The following is a 21,918-nucleotide window of genomic DNA, read 5'->3' on the forward strand; positions in this document are numbered from 1 at the left end:
AGAGGAGGAACATCAATTGTGGAAGGGTTTGCTTGACTAAGTTTATTAGATCTACTCACCTCTTCAAGAACTGAGGAAAATTCAATGAAAAAGTCTTTCTCTGACTTTTCCTTCTGATGCTAAGCTACCAATAAGCATTGTGGTATATACTTTTCCCCTTTCTTTACCCAAATGTTTCTGATAAGCTGAATTTTGTCTTGCCTATTATGCCAGGGGTTAGCAGAGTCCAACTTCTGTCTAAATCTTAAGACTTTCCTAACAGTATCCAATAGAGTGATTACCATGGGACTTTTAAGTTTCAGTCTAATACAAACTCCCTAGAGCAGCAAAAAAAGGGATCAGGATTACCTAGATGGGCTATTACATTGTTGGTAAGCTTAAAAGAAGTTATTATGAATGTACTATTTGAATTTATGTACTTTATTTTGCCTCTGGAAAATAGAATATATAAATACAAATAGAACATGTATAAGAATTATCCTATAACATTTATTTCTTTTACTTAACAAATAATTTTGTCCTGTACCTGCTTTTTGTCCTGTAGCTTCTGAAGTCAGTTTTTGCCTCTGAATTTAGTTCAGAGTTCGAATTCTCTTTTTTTTTTGCAACAAGGAATTTAATTGATCTTGGGGAATATGTTGAAAAGAAAGGGTGATATCTTTCCATCACCAAGGTATTCTTCAAGAATATGTAATTTGCTGTCCAAAAGTTTGGACCACTAACTTTTTAAAATTTTTTTTTATTTATTTAAGGCAATGGGGTTAAGTGGCTTGCCCAAGGTCACACAGCTAGGTCATTATTAAATGTCTGACCCTGGATTTGAATTCAGGTTCTGACTCCAGGGTGGGTGCTCTATCCACTGTGCCACCTAGCTGCCCCTGGGCCACTATCTTGAAACCATATTCAAAGAATAAATAATTCTTAGTCTCATGAGAGAAGCAACGAAGTTATTTCTAGTGGCCATTACCAAACTTTCAACTATTCATGTTGTTCTCTGTATCTCAACTCCTCAACCAATCATATTCTCTCTCTCCCATGATGTCATCTACCCTGTTCTTCCTTTGTCTTGTACTCCCAAAGCCTATATAACTAAAGATATTCTCTTGCTTGGGTCTTTGACATAAATGGAGGCTATTACCTAATTGCACCTGTTAGTAAACATTATCTTACTTGGAGATTTGCCTCAGTGTACCTTTTGCTAAAAGTAAAAGTTATATATATATATATATCAATGTATATATATGCTTTGTTCTCTGTTAGAAATTAATACAGGAGGGGCGGCTAGGTGGCACAATGGATAGAGCATTAGCCCTGGAGTCAGGAGTACCTGAGTTCAAATCCGGCCTCAGACACTTAATAATGACCTAGCTGTGTGGCCTTGGGCAAACTGCTTAACCCCATTGCCTTGCAAAAAAACTTAAAAAAAAAAGAAAGAAAAAAATTAAGACAGGACAAAAAAGACATTAAGACAGGGACAATTTGTTCCCATTCTTTGTATCCCTTATATTGAACCTACTGTCTGTCATACAGTAAATGCTTACTAAATGCTGATTGATTGAATGAATGATTGGAAATTCAGGATTCTTTGTACTTCTCTCTGACAGTTTCTACTATAATGGATGGAACAAGGAAGGTACCTAATAAATTAAACAATTGTTAAATGCTTGAATTTTGAAGATTAGAAGTCCAGTAGAGAAAACGAAGTTGCCTCTAGAGCATAGTTTGGCTTTTCCCTTTTGTCCCAGATGTTGATGCATACATACCAACAGGAGAACTTTAGAATTTTTTAAAATGAGCAACACCGAAACTCAGGGAATATTGGGCAAATTGTCACTGCCTAGTGCCTACTCGGTGGAGACAAGTGTCTGGAAAATTAATTGGAGGGTCATTATTAGTAAAGGGGGAGGTCTTTGCTGAGGAGACCCAGTCTTGTTCCTGTCTAAGTGAAAGTCCTGAGAGCTGACAAGTCCCAGGACTGAGGTCATAAGATGAGAAGAGCTCAGAAAGCTTCTGCTAGTCCAAGGCTAAGGGACTTTGCTCTTTTGGGAAAAGTCCAGCAGTTCCCCAGAAAAAGATTGCACCTAAGGTTGGAGATGGTGGTGATGAAGAATTCAATTGGCATCAAGGAGAAGCCCAAGAGAGTCCAACAGCACGATCTAGTCCACAAATCACCTTGTTCTTGGAGAAATAGCAGCAGCAAACTATTAGTAAATCAATTCATCCATAAAATATATCACAGAGCTTTAGGAGGTCTTTATGAGGGAAAAACATCAAAGACCCACAGTTCTGAAGATCAAAATTGCCTTGGTTACATGTGCCTCACTGCCATTTCCCTTTGAATTTCTGTTCACCACGTGCATGAATGTAACCTGTATTTTTGAAAGAATGTGTCCCAGTGGACCAAAAGTGCTCAATGAAGTAGTTAGAATACCACCCTGGAGATGAAGTTTAGAAAGAGCAGTTGAGGGGAGGGGAATAATACATTTAGTTTTGGTCATGGGGAATTTAAACTGTGTATAGGCTATTCCATTTAAGAGGTCCAATAGACAGCAAAGAGGCAAAGCTGAAGATCATGAGAGATGAGAAAGGGTTACTTCCTGACACTGTATTTCATATTTTATTTTTCTTTAAAAGATTTTATTCTATAGTGAGATATTGCATTTTATTGAACCAACCTGAAGCTTCTTTTCTGACTCTTCCCCTGAAGTTGGATGTCAAAGGCTTAAGATGTTCCACAAAGTTAGTTATAGAAAACCTCCATTCCCATTGTACACATCGACAACAATATTGTGTGATGATCAACTACAATAGACTTAGGACTTCTCAACAATACTGTGATCCAGGACAATCACACAAGATGTGTGATGGAAAATGTTGTCCACATCCAGGAAGAGAACTATGGTGCGTGAATGCAGACATAATCATACTCTTTCATCTTTTTAAAAAAAATTTGGTTTTTTTTTTCATGTTTTCCCCTTTTTGTTCTGATTCTTCTTTCACAACGTGACTAATATGAACATATGCTTAACATGATTGTACATGTAAAGCCTATATCACATTTCTTGCTGTCTATAAGAGGGAAAGGAGGGAGGGAGAAAAAATTGTCATTTGAAATCTACAAAAAAGAATGATGATGGGGAATCTGCTACAGAGAATGCCATCTGTATCCAGAGAAAGAATTGTGAGATTTGAACAAAGACCAAAGACTATTACCTTTAATTTTTAAAAAATGTTATCTTATTATATAATTTTGCTCTCTCTTATACTTTATGTTTCTTCCTTAAGGATATGATTTCTCTCTCATCACATTCAACTGAGATCAATGCATACCATGGAAACAATGTAAAGACTAACGAACTGCCTTCTGTGGGGGGTGGGGGAAGGGAAGAAAGTTTGGGGGGAAAATTGTAAAACTCAAAAGAAATAAAATCTAAAAAATATGAGTGTTGAAGGACAGCTAGATGATGCAGTGGATAGAGCACTATCCCTGGAGTCAGGAGGATCTGAGTTCAAATTCAGCCTCAGACAATACTTAACTGGTGATCTTGGGCCAGTCACTTAATCCCATTGCCTCGCAAAAAACACAGAAAGAATGCTGAAAGCTATTTTTACATGTAATTGGAAAAATAAAATAAAGGGAAGAAAAAGGAAAACTTCCCAATATTCTCATAAAATATATTTCCACATTTTGTACAAGATTTATATCTTTGAGAAGCTGGACTAGCTGACATTTCCCATCTTTTTAAAGGATGATTTAAACTAACCTCTTGGGCATTTGTCTGTATTACTAGGTCCCTATCAATGACTCCAGGATACAGCTATGACCCATAGATTCACACACAAAGGCATTTCTTAGAGATAGAGAGAAGTGACCTTGTTTGTGGGCTATCCCCTCTTTGTTTTATGCAAACAGTCACGATTCAAGAACTGTCTATCCAGAAACAATTATGACTTCTGTTCTTTCTTTTATTCATATAAAAAATGATTTGGATCTTAAATTCAGGGTTTTTTTACTGGAGGCAGTGCCATTCAGATAATTCTTTATTATTAGGTTTCACAGGCTCTGAAGTAAATCAAGATGCTCAGAGAATTTCCTCAGTTTACTTTTTGAGAGATTTCACATGTGAGAGGTTAGGGTGGCTATGAAGATTGAAGTATCATGATGCTAGAGATGATCATTGAAACAATGGGAGTTCCTGGGATCGTTAAGTGAAATATTGTGGAGAGAAAAGAAGGAAAGTTGAGAACAGAATACTGGGTGACACCCAAATTTAGCATGATGGAGAAAATACCCATCACATCTCTAGAAAGTTAGAGGATAGTTCATATCAGTCAATGTGTTAAGAGTGAACAAGCATTACCATGTGCCAGAAACTCTACTGAATGTGGTTACAGGCTCTTCCCTCAAGGAGCTAGCTCACAATGTTGGAGGAGACAACATAAGAAAAACAAAGAAGAAATAAAAGGCATATAAAAGAGGAAAATTGAGCTAACGAGCAGAAGGAAGTCAATAACATTAAGGAAAATGGAATCAATCTGGATTTGAAGGAAGGGAAGCCAGAGAAGAAGCAGATATAAAGGACTGAAAAATATCAGACATGTATAACAGTCAATAAAAATTTTTGTAGTAGGGAGATGGAGTGTTTTCTGCAAAAAACTGTAAGGAAGACAATGTCATTCTACTTCAAAGTACATAACAGTGGAGTTTAAGATGTAAGAAGCCTGGAAATTTGTGGGGTTGAGCCAGAAGTTGGAGGACATTGACTGCAAAACAGAGGGTCTCAGTTTTATTCTAGAAATTAAAGGGAGAAATTGGAGTTGGGGTAAATGAAATGTAATAAAAATAAAAAAGTGAAGTGTTTCATGTGTTCTATACTTCACAAGTATAAAATGGGTGAAGCAATTCTAAACAGCAAAGTGATGGTTCAGATGAAGAAAAGTATGGTTTCCCTACTTTGGGCTTTTTGGTACCTCCAGTTTTTGCTATACTGCTCAGATCTTGTGGAATTCAGAAAGTCTGTGTTAGAATATCCTTCTGTAAGTGCCACAGTCAAAATATCAAGAATCTGCAATAGACAAGATCAGATCCTAAAGGAACCTTACCTGCCAAGGTTGAGACATCCAGCTTTCTCCAGTTTCCTCAGATGTAATCTCTAATTTCCTCAGAAGCTTTGCATGAAGGACCCAAGCCACAGCATACACAGAATTGTAAATGGTGTAACTCAGGCCAGACATTTTTGTTTCAAAAAGAAATATGGGCAAATCCTCCAAGGTAACATTTGGTGCACACTGCTCTAGATTCAGGTTGTCATATTCATCCCAGCAATGGAAAGCTGACAACCAGAACTCCTCAAGTATGATGTCCTCTGGGTCTTCTTTTGGGTTCACTGTCCTGAGGAAAGATTTAAAACCTGGAATCTCACTGGTCATGTATGTAAATGTGAGAGTTCCAGTTAAATGAGGTTCATAGTTGGATTTCATGGTAGTGTCCTAGTCAGAAGTGGTGATCCACAACATAAATACTGAGATATAATAAGTTAGTGAATGTCTCAGAATCATTAATGAATCTGAATCACTGTGAATCACAGCAACTCTAGGTGAGTATTCGCTAAATCTATGAGAGAGAGAGACCGGACTAATTCTTCATGTCTTTTATGACTGACAGGAATTTTCTCTGTGAAGGATGCACAGACATCATACTTTGCCATCACCCCTTTCATTTCCTGAAGGAATTTTTCACCCTTGAGATCATCTGAGGTCACCAGTACTACCCAGTTCCATTTAAAATGTACCAGTAACTGGACTATACCTCGAGGCAGGGAGGAGCCCCTGGGACCCATCTGGTAGAGAGAAGGAAACTGGCTCTTGTCACTCAGGATGCGATCAAAAGGGCCAAAGCTGAGCTGGACAAGAGGAAAAACAAGGGAAATGCTGAAGTCTATGAATGTGGTAGTTATGATAGAATTAAAATGGCAGGAAAGGCTTTCCCTAATATCTCTCCTTTGACATGTAGAGAATAATTTTATAGATTCACACATATACATATATCTATTCATCCATCCATTCACATACATATATACATATATTTGTGTTTAGTAGTTGTCTTCTTTAGGGTAGTGAGAGGAAAAAAAAACAAATTTTTTGTATATTTGAAAGGAAAAATAAATTATACATAGTAGTGTTGCAGTTTGATATACCATCATCTTCTTGATTATTCTTTTATGAAAATGCTTGCTTTGTTTGATAAATTAAAAATAAAATTTTTAAAAATGAAGGAGTAAAGAGGATATTCCTAGGAGAACATGCAAGATCCCAGAAAAGAGAACATTTTCAGTGGCTGAGATTTTGTAAGATTGAAGGGCAGACACATCCAGGCTGATTCCACTGAATCAACAAACAGTAGACCCTGAAGGCAGCTCCATCAGGAAGATTAGGCCTCAAGAGTGAGTGAGGGAAACTTGAAGGACCTCAGTTACTTCCAGAAACCAGTCTATTCAATGCTGACTAGAAGACACTGGGGAGAGCAGGTCCACAGGGAGAAAGAAATTTAATGTGACTTGGAGAAGAGAGTTCTTGAGGTTGAGTCCTCCAACAGAGTTTAGGAAACAATAGTAAGGGGAACCTGAGCTCTAGGTCAGCATTACCCAAATGATGATTAAAACTTGATTATAATAGTAAACTATGGGAAAAAGAAAATAAATAAAAGAGAGTATGCAAAGGAAAAAGAACCTGTCCACAGATATCTGTGAAGATAGGTTAAAAAAAAGTCATTCCTATCCCAAAGAGTAATAGCAAATGGTCCCAAGTTCAAAAAGTTCTTGGAAGAACTTAAGAAGAAATTCAAAAATCAAAAAAAGAGATCTAGGAAAAAAATGGGAGGAAAAAAGCAATCCAAGAAAATTATGAAAAGAATCAATTTGGGGCGGCTAGGTGGCACAGTGGATAGAGCACTGGCCCTGGAGTCAGGAGGACCTGAGTTCAAATCTGACCTCAGACACTTAATAATTACCTAGCTGTGTGGTCTTGGGCAAGTCACTTAACCCCATTGCCTTGCCAAAAACTAAAAAAAAAAGTTAATTGGAAAAGGAGATACAAAATCTTAAGGAAGATAATAAGTCTTTGAAAATTAAAATTGAACAAGCAGAATCCAATGATGTTATAGGTCACCAAGAAATGATAATAGAAAAATAGAACAGAATCTGAAATATCTCATTAGAAAAGCAACAGCTCTAGAGACAGATGGAGGAAAGGTTAACTGATAGTTGTGATTTTAAAAAGGAATCTGAATACAATATTAGAAGAAATTATCAAGGGAAATTGTCCTGAATTCTAAAGCAACAGGAAAAAGTAGAAATAGAAAAAAATCTACTGTTCATAACCTGAAAGACATCCCATGGAGAAAGCTTACAGGAATATGATAGCCAAGTTTCAAAATTCCCAAGTTAAGGAGAGAATATGGCAAGCAAAAATTTAAAAAAAATTAACTACTGTGACATATGATCAGAATTTGACCAGACCTAAGAACTAGTACACTAAAAGATTATTGATCCTAGAACATTTTATTTTGAAGAGCAAAGGAACTGATGCTGTGACCAAGAATAATTTACTTAGCAAAGTTAAATATAATCCTGAATAAAAATAAACATATTTGACATGCTGAAAGACTTTCACATATTTAGTTACAAAAAAGACCAGAACTCAATGGGGAAAATGATATGAGGACCAGAAAAAATATGAGAACACTAAATAGCAATTATAAAGTTCTATTCTTAAAACTGTCATCATTATTAAGTTAATTTGATAAAAAAAATGTTGGGGCTGAGTTTTGCATGCTAGAATAATTCTAAAAGTCAAAACTGGGAAGGAAAAAGTAGTACAATTATTTTATTAAAATGGGCCATGAAAAGAACAACTAATAGAAGTAGCACAGGGTGGAGGCCTGGTAATGTTGGAACCTTACCCTAGTCTAAATTGAAGAGGAAAAGATGGGAGAATTATAGAAATTTTCTTGTAGAGAGCTCGGAAAACTGGGGAGGTGCTTTTAGAAAGGTGAATAGATTACGATTATGAGGGTAGAGGAGAAGGTAAGAGAGTGATTTTTAATGGGTCAGTTAAATGAGAAATGGGAGAGTAAGGCAAGAAGATAAGGTAATGAACAGAGTAAAAAGAGACACTAAAAAGGAAAACTAAGTTTAAAAAGATAGAGGGAAATTCACAAATAGTAATCATAACTTTGAATGTGAATGGGATAAATCTCCACATAAAATGGAAATGAATCAAAAACCAGAATCCAACAATATTTTATTTATAAGAAATATATTTCAAAATGAAAGATGCACACAGAGTTAAAAAGGGAGGTTGGAGTAAAACTTACTATGTTTTAGCAGATACAAATAAGTGTGGAGGTAGCCATTATCTTAGGCAAAATTGTGGCTAAAATAGATGTAATTAAACAATACTGAAGCTATATGCACTATAGCATCTAAATTTTTAAAAGAAAAATTAAATTAATTACAGGTGCTGAAAGATAGTAGTGCTATAATAGTAGGGAACTTTAATTCTACCCTCTCAGAACTAGATGAATCCAAACAAAAAATAAACGAGAATGAAGCTAAGAAAGTGAATAGAGTTTTAGATAATTTAGATATGGAAGATGTCTGGAGAGAACTGAATGGAAATAAAATGTACTATATCTATTTTCTCAACCATTACAAAGATTGATTATATATTAGGACATAAAAATTTTATACTTTAAAGAATATAACAATACAATAAAAATTATATTTAATAAAAGATCAAGTTAGCATGGTTTAAAAACTAATTGAAACAATGAAAAAAAGTGTAAGGTAAGGAGGTTCAGTAGTAATTATCAAAACTCTTGTACCGGCTAAGAAATTGAAAGGTCAATCAATGGAATAGACTGGGCATATACTTTATAAGAACAAATATACTTATAACAAATAAAAGAACAAATATACTTATAATAACTTTGTATTTGACAAGCACTAAGATTTTGGGATAAGAATTCATTGTATCCTAAAAATTTTTTGGGAAAACTAGAAAGCAGTATGGCAAAAACTTGGCATAGACCAATATCTCTCACCATTTACCAAGATAAGATCAAAATGGATACATGAAAAAAATAGGAAGAGAGATATTATAAGAAAAATGAGGATATGAAACTTATTACTTATACTTATAGATAGTGAACAATTTATGAGTACAAGAGGTAGAGAGAGCAAGGTGAGGTATGAAGTGGATACTTTTTATTATATTAAAGGGTTTTGTACAAATAAAACAAATGTAGCTAGGATCAAAAGGAAAGCAGAAAATTGGAAAGAAATTTTATAATCGTTTTCTCAAATATAGATCTCATATCTCTAGTTTCTAAAGAGTTTTATCAAATCTATAAGAATATGAGTTGGGGCGGCTAGGTGGCGCAGTGGATAGAGCACCGGCCCTGGAGTCAGGAGCACTTGAGTTCAAATCTGGCCTCAGACACTTAATAATGACCTAGGTGTGTGGCCTTGGGCAAGCCACTTAACTCCATTGCCTCGCAAAAAAAAAAGGATATGAGTCATTTCCCAAATGAAAAATGATAGAAGGATATAAACAGGTGTTAACGGAAAGGGTTATGTTCTATACAGACTTTTTTTTTTAGTTTTTGCAAGGCAATGGGGTTAAATGACTTGCCCAAGGCCACAAAGCTAGGTCATTAAGTGTCTGAGGCCAGGTTTGAATTCAGGTGCTCCTGACTCCAGGGCCGGTGCTCTATCCAATGCGCCACCTAGCTGCCCCTATACAGACTTTTAATTAATTGATTGGAATCTGTCCCACAAAGACATGCTCTCTCTCTCTCTCTCTCTCTCTCTCTCTTTTAAGTCTTTAAATCATAATTTAATGATTAACATGCTTATAACCCAAGTGTATGTATGTATATATATATATATATATATATATATATATATATATGTGTGTGTGTGTGTGTGTGTTAAAACATCAGCATTGATAAAGGAGAGATAAGAGATAGAAGAGAAAGAATAGTTACCCAATTAAGGAAGCTTCAACAAACCTGGAAATATGGCTGGGGAAGTCCCAAGATGTCACAACATATTCTCCAGGGTCTTGATTGGTATGCTCTATTGGGAGTATTCTCTCCAAAGGGTTGGACTTCCAAAGCCCACTTTCCCACGTAAGACCTTTACAATGTTTACACAAAAGTGGCATAGATCCCAGCGTTTACAGGACTGGACTCAGTGATCAATGGGCTCTCAATAAAACTCAATGATCCACAAGTTTCAACCAAAACACTCTCAGATCCTGAATACAATCACTTTCTCCAGGTGTTTTGAGGTAAACACCCAAGGGGCAGGTTAAGTCCCCAGTTTGAACCTCAAAAATGTTTATTGGGAATGTTCTCCAGCACTCCCTCTCCCAGAATATGTCTTGATCAATCAATCATACCTATGTTTAGCGTGCTCAGGAATTTCCTTCTCCTTGGAACATAATGGCTGATAGGGAAGATCTCCATTTCACCCTTCACCCTTCAATAGGTAACTAACTGCCTGATGAAGAAATCAAAATAACTTATAATAATATTAAAAATTCTCAATATCATTATTGATAAGGAATATACAAATTAAACAACCTTGGGATATCATTTTATATGAACAAAGCTATTTAGAGGGGATGAGGAAAAGTGGGAAACTTTTTTTCGTGGTGGAACTGGGAACTGATGCAACCATTTTGGAGAGCAATCTGGAATTATCCCAAAATTGTTGTTAAACTGCCTATATCCTTTGACCCAGAAATGCCACTGCTAGGTCTCTTTCCAAAGATGATTAGGAGACAATGAAAAGAACCCATATGTTCTGAAACATTTCCTGAAGCTCTCTCTGGTGGCAAAGAACTGGAAACTGCAGGGACATCCATCAATTCAGATTAGCTGAACAAGTTATGCTGTATGATTGTGATGGAATTCTTCTGTCCCATGAGAAATGATATTATAGGTGATATTAGAAACACATGAAAATATTTGTGCAAAGTAAGGAAGAGTGAAGTGAGTAAAACCAAGAGAACATTGTAAACAATAACAGCAATACTACTTTAAGAATTACTTCAAGAAAATATTTTATTTTGACTATTACAAATATCTATATTAACTATAAAGGACCTATGAAGCACAATGTTGTTTTTATCCAGAAGAAGAAATTATAAATAGAAGTATGGATAGAATAATATTGTATGTGAACACACAAGCACACACATGCAAACACAATACGCATGGAATATTTGTACCCAACCTGTGGTAGAGCATCCTGAGCTCATACTGGTGTGATCAGTCAGACCAAAATGGCATCACTAGGTTAGAGTCAAGTTATAGTATTTCTCACTATGTCTTTCTTTCTTTCTTTCTTTCTTACTTTCTTTCTTTCTTTCTTTCTTTCTTTCTTTCTTTTTTCTTTCTTTCTTTCTTCTCTTCTTCTTCTTTTACTTCTTCCTCTTCCTCTTCTTTTCTCTCTCACTCCCCTCTCATCTATCTATCTATCATCTCCTATTTGTCTCTGAGTGGGATTGGGAGAGAAGGAAAAAAAAATTACAAGATAACTTTGTTGTATATTTGAAGGGAATAGCAAGTTGCAGATGGTAGATTTACAGGTTCTTGTGTAATCATCCTTTTTTAATCAAGTTATGTTGAGGAAATGCTTGTTTTTTCCCATAAATAAAATTTAAAAATCAGACAATATAATGGTTTTCTCTTTGATATAGCTAAAGGTATTTTACTTCAAAACATATTTTGTTTAAAGAATTTGGAAATAATAACAGATATTTAGAAGTCTTGACTGTGAAATATACAAATTAGCTTATTTTGATTTTTCAAATATTTAATAGATTTTTATTCAGACCATTTATTAGTAAGCATCAAATATTAATCATGTTGATTGAGTCGTGATAACTTTCTGTGCAATGATTAAATCTCACAATCACTTCAAGTTATATGCTAACGAGTTAAATGCAAGTACATGGATCTTAGAGACCATGAATACAAAGTTATCCTCATGGGAAGTTATCACTTCACTTGTATGGTATTATGATTTGACTGTAGTGCTAAAGGGAGAAAATCAGAATCCATAATGTAATCACTAGACTATCTCTGACTGTCTTTCTCACCTGCTAAAAAGTATAAGTCAAGGCAAGGGGCTATGTAGGTTGGATGCCACAAATGGTATGTACATCATTGACTATCAGTTAGATGTAATTAGCTTTAAGAATAGGTATTTACTTAGCAGGTATAACTAAGCTAGTTCTTACCAAAATATTCCCCTAAGCAGGTGTACCCTCTTCATTTACACTTAACATCCCTGAGGAGAATTGGCTCAACCTGAGAGAACATGTGTAGCCAAAAAGCTAACATCTCCTACATTTTGGAAGTCTTTTTCTCCTGTTGTGGAGTACTCATAAAGTTCCACTTCAGTAGAGCAATCTGCTGGCTTACGAGATTATTGCCCTCGAGAATTTTCAACGTTCCTTTCTTTGGGTTTCCTCACCTGTCATTAATGTCTTTCACCTTCCATTACAAATATTATTAATGTTTCTGATTGTTTGATAGAGACAGTACTATTGACTCCAGTGTATAACGCTACAAGTAGTGACAGGAAATATGACTTTTATGACCTTTCCATGCTCGTAAGGTCATCATGTGGAAACATTATTCCCTTTTAAAGGTGATTACCTCTCAGGAGTCCCTTACCTCTAGATTCTAATACCATTTGCCTGGTCTGCTGTTAAAATGCACCATTCTGTGTTGGCTTGTTATATAATATACAGATCCTGAGGTCGTGTCCTCTTTATTTCAGTCACACACAACTTATTTTATGTGCTGCCATTTAATGACCCCAACCCCATATGGTCTTTGCAAACTGATTAATGCCTTATCTGCATATGCTTTACTGTTTATTGATTCACATATTCAACTAGAATGTCTTCTGTGACTTCTATGTTACTGAGAATATAATAATTTGAACTGGCAGAGCTTAGGAATATCATAATATGAATATAATTACTAAGAGATAACAAGACAATAAAACTATCATAACAAAATTACCATTACAAACAGACTGTCAGATAGTGGAAAAAACCTGAATTTAAGATTTATTCATATTTGAGCAAATCCTTTGACAAAATGTTACTGTTTAGTCTCATAGATACATAGAAACAAGGGATGAAAGTGAGCATTCAATCAAATGCTCTTGTTTTACAGGCAACAAAAAAAAAGACTCAGGAGCAGGGGACAGATTTAACTTGTCCAAATACATACAAGAAGAAAGAGGAACAGGTGAGATTTGAATCCAGATCTCAGAATTCTGAGCAAATGTTCGTTCCACTGACTTAAGATAATCATGCAATTCCTGTGAGAAAAATAGGAAAATGTGGACTGGTCAATAATCCAATTAAGCCAATGTGGAAATGGTTGACTGTATAGATTCAGAACCAGGTCATTAATGGGATAATATTTCCTTGGAAGAAAGTCTCCAAAAGAATGTTCCAGGGCATTTTTACCTCATTATAAATGATTTCTGTAAAGCCAGATCATGGAGGACTTACTACAAGTACAAATAATAGAGAGATGGGAGGGCTAATTTCACCATATATGGAATGAAGAAGGCTTTTAAAAATGACAATCAGGTCAAAGGGTTAAATCTAATAAATGAAATAAAACAGAAATCATGTGGCCTTAGACTTGGGTTCATGAACATTATCTTTATAAGTACAAGAAGGGCAGAAAGGAGCTAAGTAGGCAGCATTTCATGTGAAAAAGATGCGACAGTATTAGTGGACTACAAACTCAAAGAGTATCATCAGTGTTTTAGAAAAGTCACAAAACTCAGGAAATCTTGGTGGTCAATGAGAAGCAGAGTGCCCAGGATTAAGGAAAACAACTGCAAACACATCTGTAGTAAAATGGCAATACTTAAAAGGATAAATTCTATTTTTAAGAAGAATGCTGATAATCTGGAAATTATCTTTCCCACCAATTTCACTTTGGTCACTTTCTCCTCTGCTCTATTTCATCTCATTTGGTAAATGAATTCATCGCTACAATATTCTTTATGCTGAATCTGCTAAATCCTTTATTCTCTCATTGATTTGCCTTGGCAGGACCTAACTTTGATTTCCTCCTACCATTCACCTTCTTTTTTCTCTTTGGATACTTTTGAAGGGAATTGGTGAAAAAAATCAAAAAAACTGTGCTGACTGGATAGTCTGCAGATTCTTATTACACAACTCAGCTGGAGTAAAAACTAATTTATTGCTTAAGATAATTCCTTTATTCTGTCCAATTATCCCCCTAAGTCAGTATTCCAAAAATTCTCAGCTATTGGCAGTTAGGTAAATAGAACATTGGCCCTTGAGTCAGGAAGATGTGACTTCAAATCTCAGGTAAGTCACTTATCCTTTGTGTAGCTTAGCTGTCTCATTTGTAAAATGGATCTAACCATAGCACCTAGCTTCCAGATTTGTTATGAGGGTCAAAGGAAATAATATATAGAATAAAAATAATAGCTAATGTATATAATGATAATCATATGCTGGTTGCTTTATACCTGTACAGGAAAATGAAAACTTTAAAACATTATCTAGGGGCAGTTAGGTGGTACAGTGGAAAGGGCATCTGCCCTAGAGTCAGGAGGATCCGAGTTCAAATCTGACTCAGACACCTAATAATTGCCTAGTTGTGTGATCTTGGGTAAGTCACTTACCCCCCCCTTGCCTTAAATAAAAACCACAATATAAATGCTAGCCTTTTTTAAGTTTCTTGCAGTATTCCTTCCACCTACTCTATTAACTGATGATCTTACCTCATACGGCATAAAAATCTTTGATTTTTAATGAGTTCTCTTTTCACTTCTCATAAAGAAAAATAGCTAGTTCTTTTCCCTTACTATCTCTTTCACCACAGTCTAATGTGATCTAGGTGGTCACTGGACTTACTAGTTGTTTGATCTTGGACAAGTCATTTAACCCAGGTCATCTCCAGTCGTCATGATTCAAATCTGACCACTGGACCTAGGAGGTTCTGGAGGAGAAAGTGAGACTGGTGACTGAAATCCAATTCATGTGCTTGTCATGGCATCATCTCCCCGATGTCATGGTCTTCTTCATAAATGAAGGACAAACATTATTATTACTAATGTGAAGAGATAACTTTTTGATTGCACAGACAAACTTCTCTAACTACATCCTTGATCCCATCAGATGCAATCTTCTTCACCAAATTACCTTCTCTGTCTTTTCCACTCTCTCTTAGCTCATGAACTCTCCCTATTTACTGGCTATTTTCCAGCTACTTATAAATATGGACACCGCTGTCATTTCAAATGCTATAACTGGATCCTATTAATCCTGGTAGCTATTGTTGTATAGCTCACCTCCACTTTATGGATGAATTCCTAAACAAAGTCATCAACATTCAGCACCTCCTTTTCTTTTCTTCTCTTCTCATTTTCTTCTAAAACACCTGGGAAATGTAGCACCTAACTTAAAGTCACCTTTGATTTCTTAATTGTTGAATCAAATGGACATTTCAAACTCCTCATCCATGTTGATGTTTCTGCTGCTTTAGATACTGCCAATCATGCTCTTCTTGATAGCTTGTCTTATCTTGTTTTCTCTGATGCTCTTTTCTTCTTGGTTCTGCAGCTATCCATATGCCTGATTCTTCTTAGTCTTTTTTGCCACATATGCAGCCAAGGTTGGATGCAGTAAAAAGAGCATTGGATCTGGAATCAGGGAAATCTGAATTCAGATCTGTCTGTAGACACTAAGTGGTGAAGTGACCATGGGCAAGTCACTTAGTTTCTATATGCTTCAGTTGAGCAACACCTCACAAGATTGTGGGGAAGAACAAGTGAGGAGAGATTTGTAAGACTGTTTAGCATTTAAGAGGCACTCTTTTTTTTAAAGGTTTTTGTTTTTCAAGGCAGTGGGGTTAAGTGGCTTACCCAAGGCCACACAGATAGGTCATTATGAAGTGTCTGAGGCCAGATTTGAATTTAGGTAGTCCTGACTCCAGGGCACTCTATCCACTGTGCCACCTATCTGCCCCAGGAGCCACTCTTTAATGATTAGGCCCACCCCATCTCAACCCTCCATAGCATTAACTAGCTCAAATTCTATTTTTTTTAAAAAATAAAACTTGTATGTAGTTCAAAGGGAGGTTCATCCACTCTCTCCTAAATTGAAGTGGCCCGATAGGGGTTTAGAAGGTAACAAACCCAATTTCACTCACCTGAGGAATGTTGTATAGCTCCAGCAGAGTCCCCATCTGGACAGACAGAGCTGAGGTGGCTCCTCCAATGACAGCCACATTCTTGTCCTGCCCTCTGCAGTTGTAGTTAGGGACTGGTGGATTCTCTCCTGTCAGCCACTGCAGGGAGCTCTCCAAGGTCCTCTCATAACTGTGATAGGTATTGTAGACCTGGAATCCCAGAGAAATGTTGGGCAACAGAGCAGGGTCCCTATTAATCTCCTCCACAGCAAACCTTATGGTCATGACCTGCTGATAGTTCCTATGGAGCCACCTGAAGAGGAGAGAATCAGAAATGACTACCAAAACCTAATTAGAAAATACATTTCAGAAAGAAAGCTTTCTCAGTTACTAAAGTCATTTTGTGTTTATATTAACAATAGTGACAACAACAGCAACGACAATAGTAATTAATACTGATATTGTGCCAGGCCTTGTGTTCAGTAATTTATATTTACCATCTCATTTAATCCTTGCAACAATCTTCACAGGTATGTGGTATCCTTTGTCCAAGGATCACATGGCCAATAAGCATCCAAACACAATTCTTCCTGGCTTGAGGTCTGCCTCTTTCTTCAATATTGGACTTTTCTGTCCCAATTTGATTATTAATAATAGGCTCCCTCCTTCCTATGTTACTCCCTCCATGTGATTCCTGTGATGTTTAGGGCTATTTGCTTTGAACTCCAAATTTGAATGTGCCTACCAGACTCATTCCTTCAAGTAATAAATAGTGATCAAATAGGATTGCTATATAACATCAGGGATTCAGATGACTTCTTGTTTCCAGAGGGTTCTTGTTACAGAAAGGGAAGGAAGAAATGCCTACATGCCTTTAATCCAAGGAAGCAGGGGATATATAACATGCATACTAGAGAAAAATGTAGAAACAGGATGGCTAGGTGTTGCAGTGGATATAAATGGTCCTGAAGTCAGGAGGACCTGAGTTCAAATCAGAACTCTGACACCTAATATTTACTTATCTGTGTGACCTTGGACAATTCATTTAATTCCTTTGCCTTGCACAAACTAAAAAAAAGAAAAATATAGAAATAATGAATAGGTGGGAAGTTGCTTCCAAATAAAGCCTTAAGAGAAGTCTTCCTGGATTTTGTCATATTTCTTAAAGGGTGAACTTTAATCAACCAATAAACACCCAGTATATGTAAAGGATCATTATAGACATTTGTAATTCAAGGTAAAGACAGAAAAGTATTCTGGAGACAATCTAAATAAATGAATTGCTGGATCTAGACTGATGAGTTCAAATTCAACCTTAGACCCTGGGCAAGTCACTTAACCCTTGAACTACTTCAGTTTCCTCAACTATAAAAATGAGGATAATAACCACTTCTATGGCTATTGTGGGAATTAAATGAGTAATATTTTAAAAGTGTATACAATAGTGTTCTTGTAAAATAAACACTGAATAAATAAATATAAAAATATTTAAAATATAAAATATTTAAAATGAAAATATTTAAAATATATAAAATATAAAAAGAGCATTGAATCTGGAATCAGGGAGATCTGAATTCAAATCTGTCTGTAGACACTTAGTGGTTAAGTGACCATGGGCAAATCACTTAATTTCTACATGCTTCAGTTGAGTCTGTTCTTAAGGAACTCATGAAATGGATATAATGGAGCAAGTAGGCACCCAGGTGGCACAGAGGAGAGGGCAACTGGGCAGGAGTCAGGAGGACCTAAGTGGGAATCCAGTCCCAAACTCTAACTAGCTATAATACCCTGGGCAGGTCATATAACCTCTTAGCTTTCTTTATCTGTAAAATAGGGATAGGCAGGACAGTTATGAGGATCAAATGAGATAATGATAAAGTACTTCTCAGAAGTGGCAGGCACTCCATGGCACTTTGTAGTTACCAAGAGCAGTAGCACTATGTACAGGTGAGATATGTATGAATGTCATCATTATCATTGAGGAGAGAACTTCATAAGCAAGGATCAGAGACAAACTGGGACACTGGAAACCTGACAAATCTGTACAAATGGTACTTGCAGTCAGACCTTCCCAGTGAGTCTTTATTTCAAGAAATTTCAAGACCAGAAGCTTCTCCAAATCCCCCCCTGCCCTTCTCCCCACAAGGTAGAGCAGAAAGTTCAACTGACCTAAAAGACCAGCACTTCTAGCCCATCTTTAACCAGAAATCCATAGTAGAGAGCTATCCTACTCATCCCAACATTCTCCAAAAGATTTATATCCTGAAAACTTTTCTCTGCCAGCTCCCATTTATAAGGAAAATCAGGGTAGTTTTCTAAGAGGCAGGAACTGAGATGAGAATCCCTCACTCTATCCCTTTAATCTACTGTTCATTTCCTTTTACTATGATTTTACCTGCAAGATGCCACTCTTCCCCCAGCCCCCATGACAAATTGCCTGCCAGGTCTCTCGGGATTTGAGATATGTGCCCATTCTTTCCTTGCTTTTTGGTGAGATATCCTCCAAGTCCAAAGAGAGAACCTCACAAAGTCATTATTGGTCTCTCCAGAGCTGATATTTATATACAAATTTGATCTCATCTCCATTAAAATACAAAGTCTGTGAGGACAGGGACCGTTTCTTTTTTCTGTGAGGACAGGGACCGTTTCTTTTTTATCCTTGCATCTCTGGAGTTTAGCACAGGACCTGGCCACAGGAGCTTAAGGAATACTGGTTAACTTGATTTATTTCTTTCTAGGTCCCTCATATTCTCTGCAGTTCAAATGAGGCACTGCCAAGTAAGCTTTTTTGTCTCTATCCAGGACCATGACTCATAAGGAAAGCTGAACAAAGGCAACATAGAAATAAAAAAGAAACTTGATTCACAGCACACCTTGGTTTAAAATTACAAAAAGGTCAGGAGATGCAAGGGATGTGCAAATACATACATACATACATACATACATACATACATACATAAAGAGAGAGAGAGAGAGAGAGTCAGATAGACAGATAGAAAGAGACAGACAGAGATAGAACAAGAGACAGAGACAGAGAAAGGGAGAGAGAGGGAGAGAGAGAGACAGCAAAACAGTGAGAGAGAAACAGAGAGACAGAGAGACAGAGAGAAACAGAGACAGAGACAGACATGGAGACAGAGTCAGAGAGAGAAAGAGAAAGACAGAGAGACAGATTCAGAGGAAGAAGTCAGAAGTCTCTGACCAGGACCATTGGCCTTTTCCCATAATTCATCTTCTAACTCTACCCTGCCAATCCTCTACCACCCTTTAACTCCTCATCTACCTGATAGTGAAGTTCCTTAGAAGGAAATATTGTGAGGAGAAATGCCTTTTTGCCTGCTTAATTCTCCCCACCCCCCATCTCCACTCTGGTTTATGATGTGTTACAGACTCACAGTGGTTTACATTTGAGGCTGCAGTCTGGGCAAAAGGTTCCTGCTGCATATGCTCCTCAGTAAGCAACAGGGGCAGAGCCTAGGAAGAATTCCAGGCTCAGTCTGACCATGAGAACAATGGTCATGTAGTCTAATAGAACTCTGGGGCTAAGGTCCAATTCCAATCTGTCTCCTGCTCTGAGCTCAGCAGAACTTTACTTGAGAAACAAACACTAAACCCTCACACATCTCTCAAGGGAAAATCAGAGCCATTTACATATCTCTAATTATGAAAAGCATTTTATTATCAGTTTTTTATATTCCTAAGGTTTCATGTTTACTTTAACTGGGGTCCAAACATACCTTTGTCATCCCCAGAAATGCAACACTAATGATACCCAGTTCTTAAGTGATGCCTAGCCAGTCATGTTAGGGTTCTCTAGTCTAAACACAAAGGCATGAATATGTAGTGTCAGTATGGCCACTCAGAATATGAGGGGATGGAAGAATAAATTGCAATGACTCCTAGTAACTTATCTCTGGAGCTTCTCAGGGGAAAGACTTTTGTGGAAGAGAGAAGCAAATGAGGGAAATCTAGAAAGACAAAGAGAGACAGAGCCAAGGGGAAAAATGAATAGGGACAGAAATAGAAAGCCTGAGAGAAATGGACAGAAATAGAACCAAAAGGGAATGTGATATAAACAGAAAAGCAGAGAAAGGGGGAGAGAGAGAGAGAGAGAGAGAGAGAGAGAGAGAGAGAGAGAGAGAGAGAGAAAGTATTCTCTATCTTCAGCTTTGTAAAACAAAGAGATGAAAATTAATTTGCAAAAACCAAAGTTGGGGAGGTGAGAGAAGGACTACCTGTTTGCCCTTTCTTTAAAAAGAGAATTTTTGAAAAATCAACTCAATTGAAACAAACAATTTCTTTCAGAGGTACTTACTGATACGTCCTGCAGTACATGTTGGGATGATCTCTAAAAATTTCTGCTGTTGTAAAATTACTCACACTTTACGAATACACAGGGACAAAGCTCCCAATCATCAGGTCCCCATCACTGGCAAAGATGGGACTGATTTTGGAAAAGCACGACAAATTGCACACTGAAACAGGAAGCTGCAGGAGCAATGCCAAGACCAGGGTCAAAACCAGACAGAATGTGTCTCTCTGAATATCAAAGTCCCAAACCTTGGAGAGCCAAGGAGCTGCCAAGATCAGAATTGAAGTACTTAGGTCAATGACTGATGTGGAACTGTCCAACAACTGAAATATTGCTGATGTCCAGTCTTGGGTCTTCCATCTATAACTGAGGAAACATAAAGAAACATGAGTCAAGCCCTTGTCCAGGACAAGGACAATGATGTAAGAGCAAGGGCTGAATTTATAAATCTTGTCTGTCATTTGACAGCATGGTGCCTCTCAATTCCCTTGTTGTTAGGTAAGTAAGGAGCTGCTCCTTCCCCTCACCCCAGGCCTGCAAAGAGACCTCTGATATCATCAGGAACTCTAGGGACTGTCTTTGCTTGGAGATCTCCAGCTGTGTCTCTGCAACTAAGAGAAAAAAACAAAAATGGAATAACATGTTTTGACCTTTTGCTAACATTTCCCAGTGGAGATGGCAGGATGGGTGAAAATTTGAAGTCTAAGTGACCCCTTAGAAAAGGGTTACTTGTATGTGTTTCTGTGTAAGAAGAGATCTGCAGAGACTGTAACCCTACTTCAGGGAGAAGACTCTAGTCGAGCTATGTCAGATCAGACTAAATGTGAACAGACAATATCAAATACTTTCAGTTCAGTCAACTGTACTTAGAGCTGGTCATTCATGTCCACAGTTCAACATGTTCATTAAACAGGAGATCATATGTACCTGAACTCATGTACCCACACTCCCTAGGTCCTATCTTTGGATATTCTCATGAATCTCCTCTCTGCCCATACTCAGAATCATAACTGTGGTTGTTCTTTTTTCTTGAAGAGGGCCAAAATGACACAACTATGTAAAAGTCAAGTTATGGTATGTCTGACTGTGGCTAATCAGACCAATGTGAGCATCAAATGTTCTATCACAGGTTCGGCACTAATAATCTTTAGGAACATTTGGGATGGATTCTCTAAATTTGCATGTTTCACATTGCTATTGAGCTGTTTTAATTCTGCTTTAATCATAGAACACATTACCTTCTTTAATAATAACACACCATGCTGGGTTGTCCTGCGCCATTGTTTTCCATGTCACACAATCAATTCCAAAGTTCTTAAGAGAAAGACTGAGAGTA

General features: G+C 36.9%; 1 pseudogene; it reads right to left on the reverse strand.

Annotated features, from left to right (window-relative positions):
- LOC141499640 (vomeronasal type-2 receptor 26-like) overlaps window positions 1-19,731 on the reverse strand; it is an 841,716-nt pseudogene extending 821,985 nt beyond the window's left edge.
- Window positions 19,732-21,918: the final 2,187 nt, after the last annotated feature.

This window comes from Macrotis lagotis, chromosome X (genome assembly GCF_037893015.1).
Source record: "Macrotis lagotis isolate mMagLag1 chromosome X, bilby.v1.9.chrom.fasta, whole genome shotgun sequence".
NCBI lineage: Eukaryota > Metazoa > Chordata > Mammalia > Peramelemorphia > Peramelidae > Macrotis > Macrotis lagotis.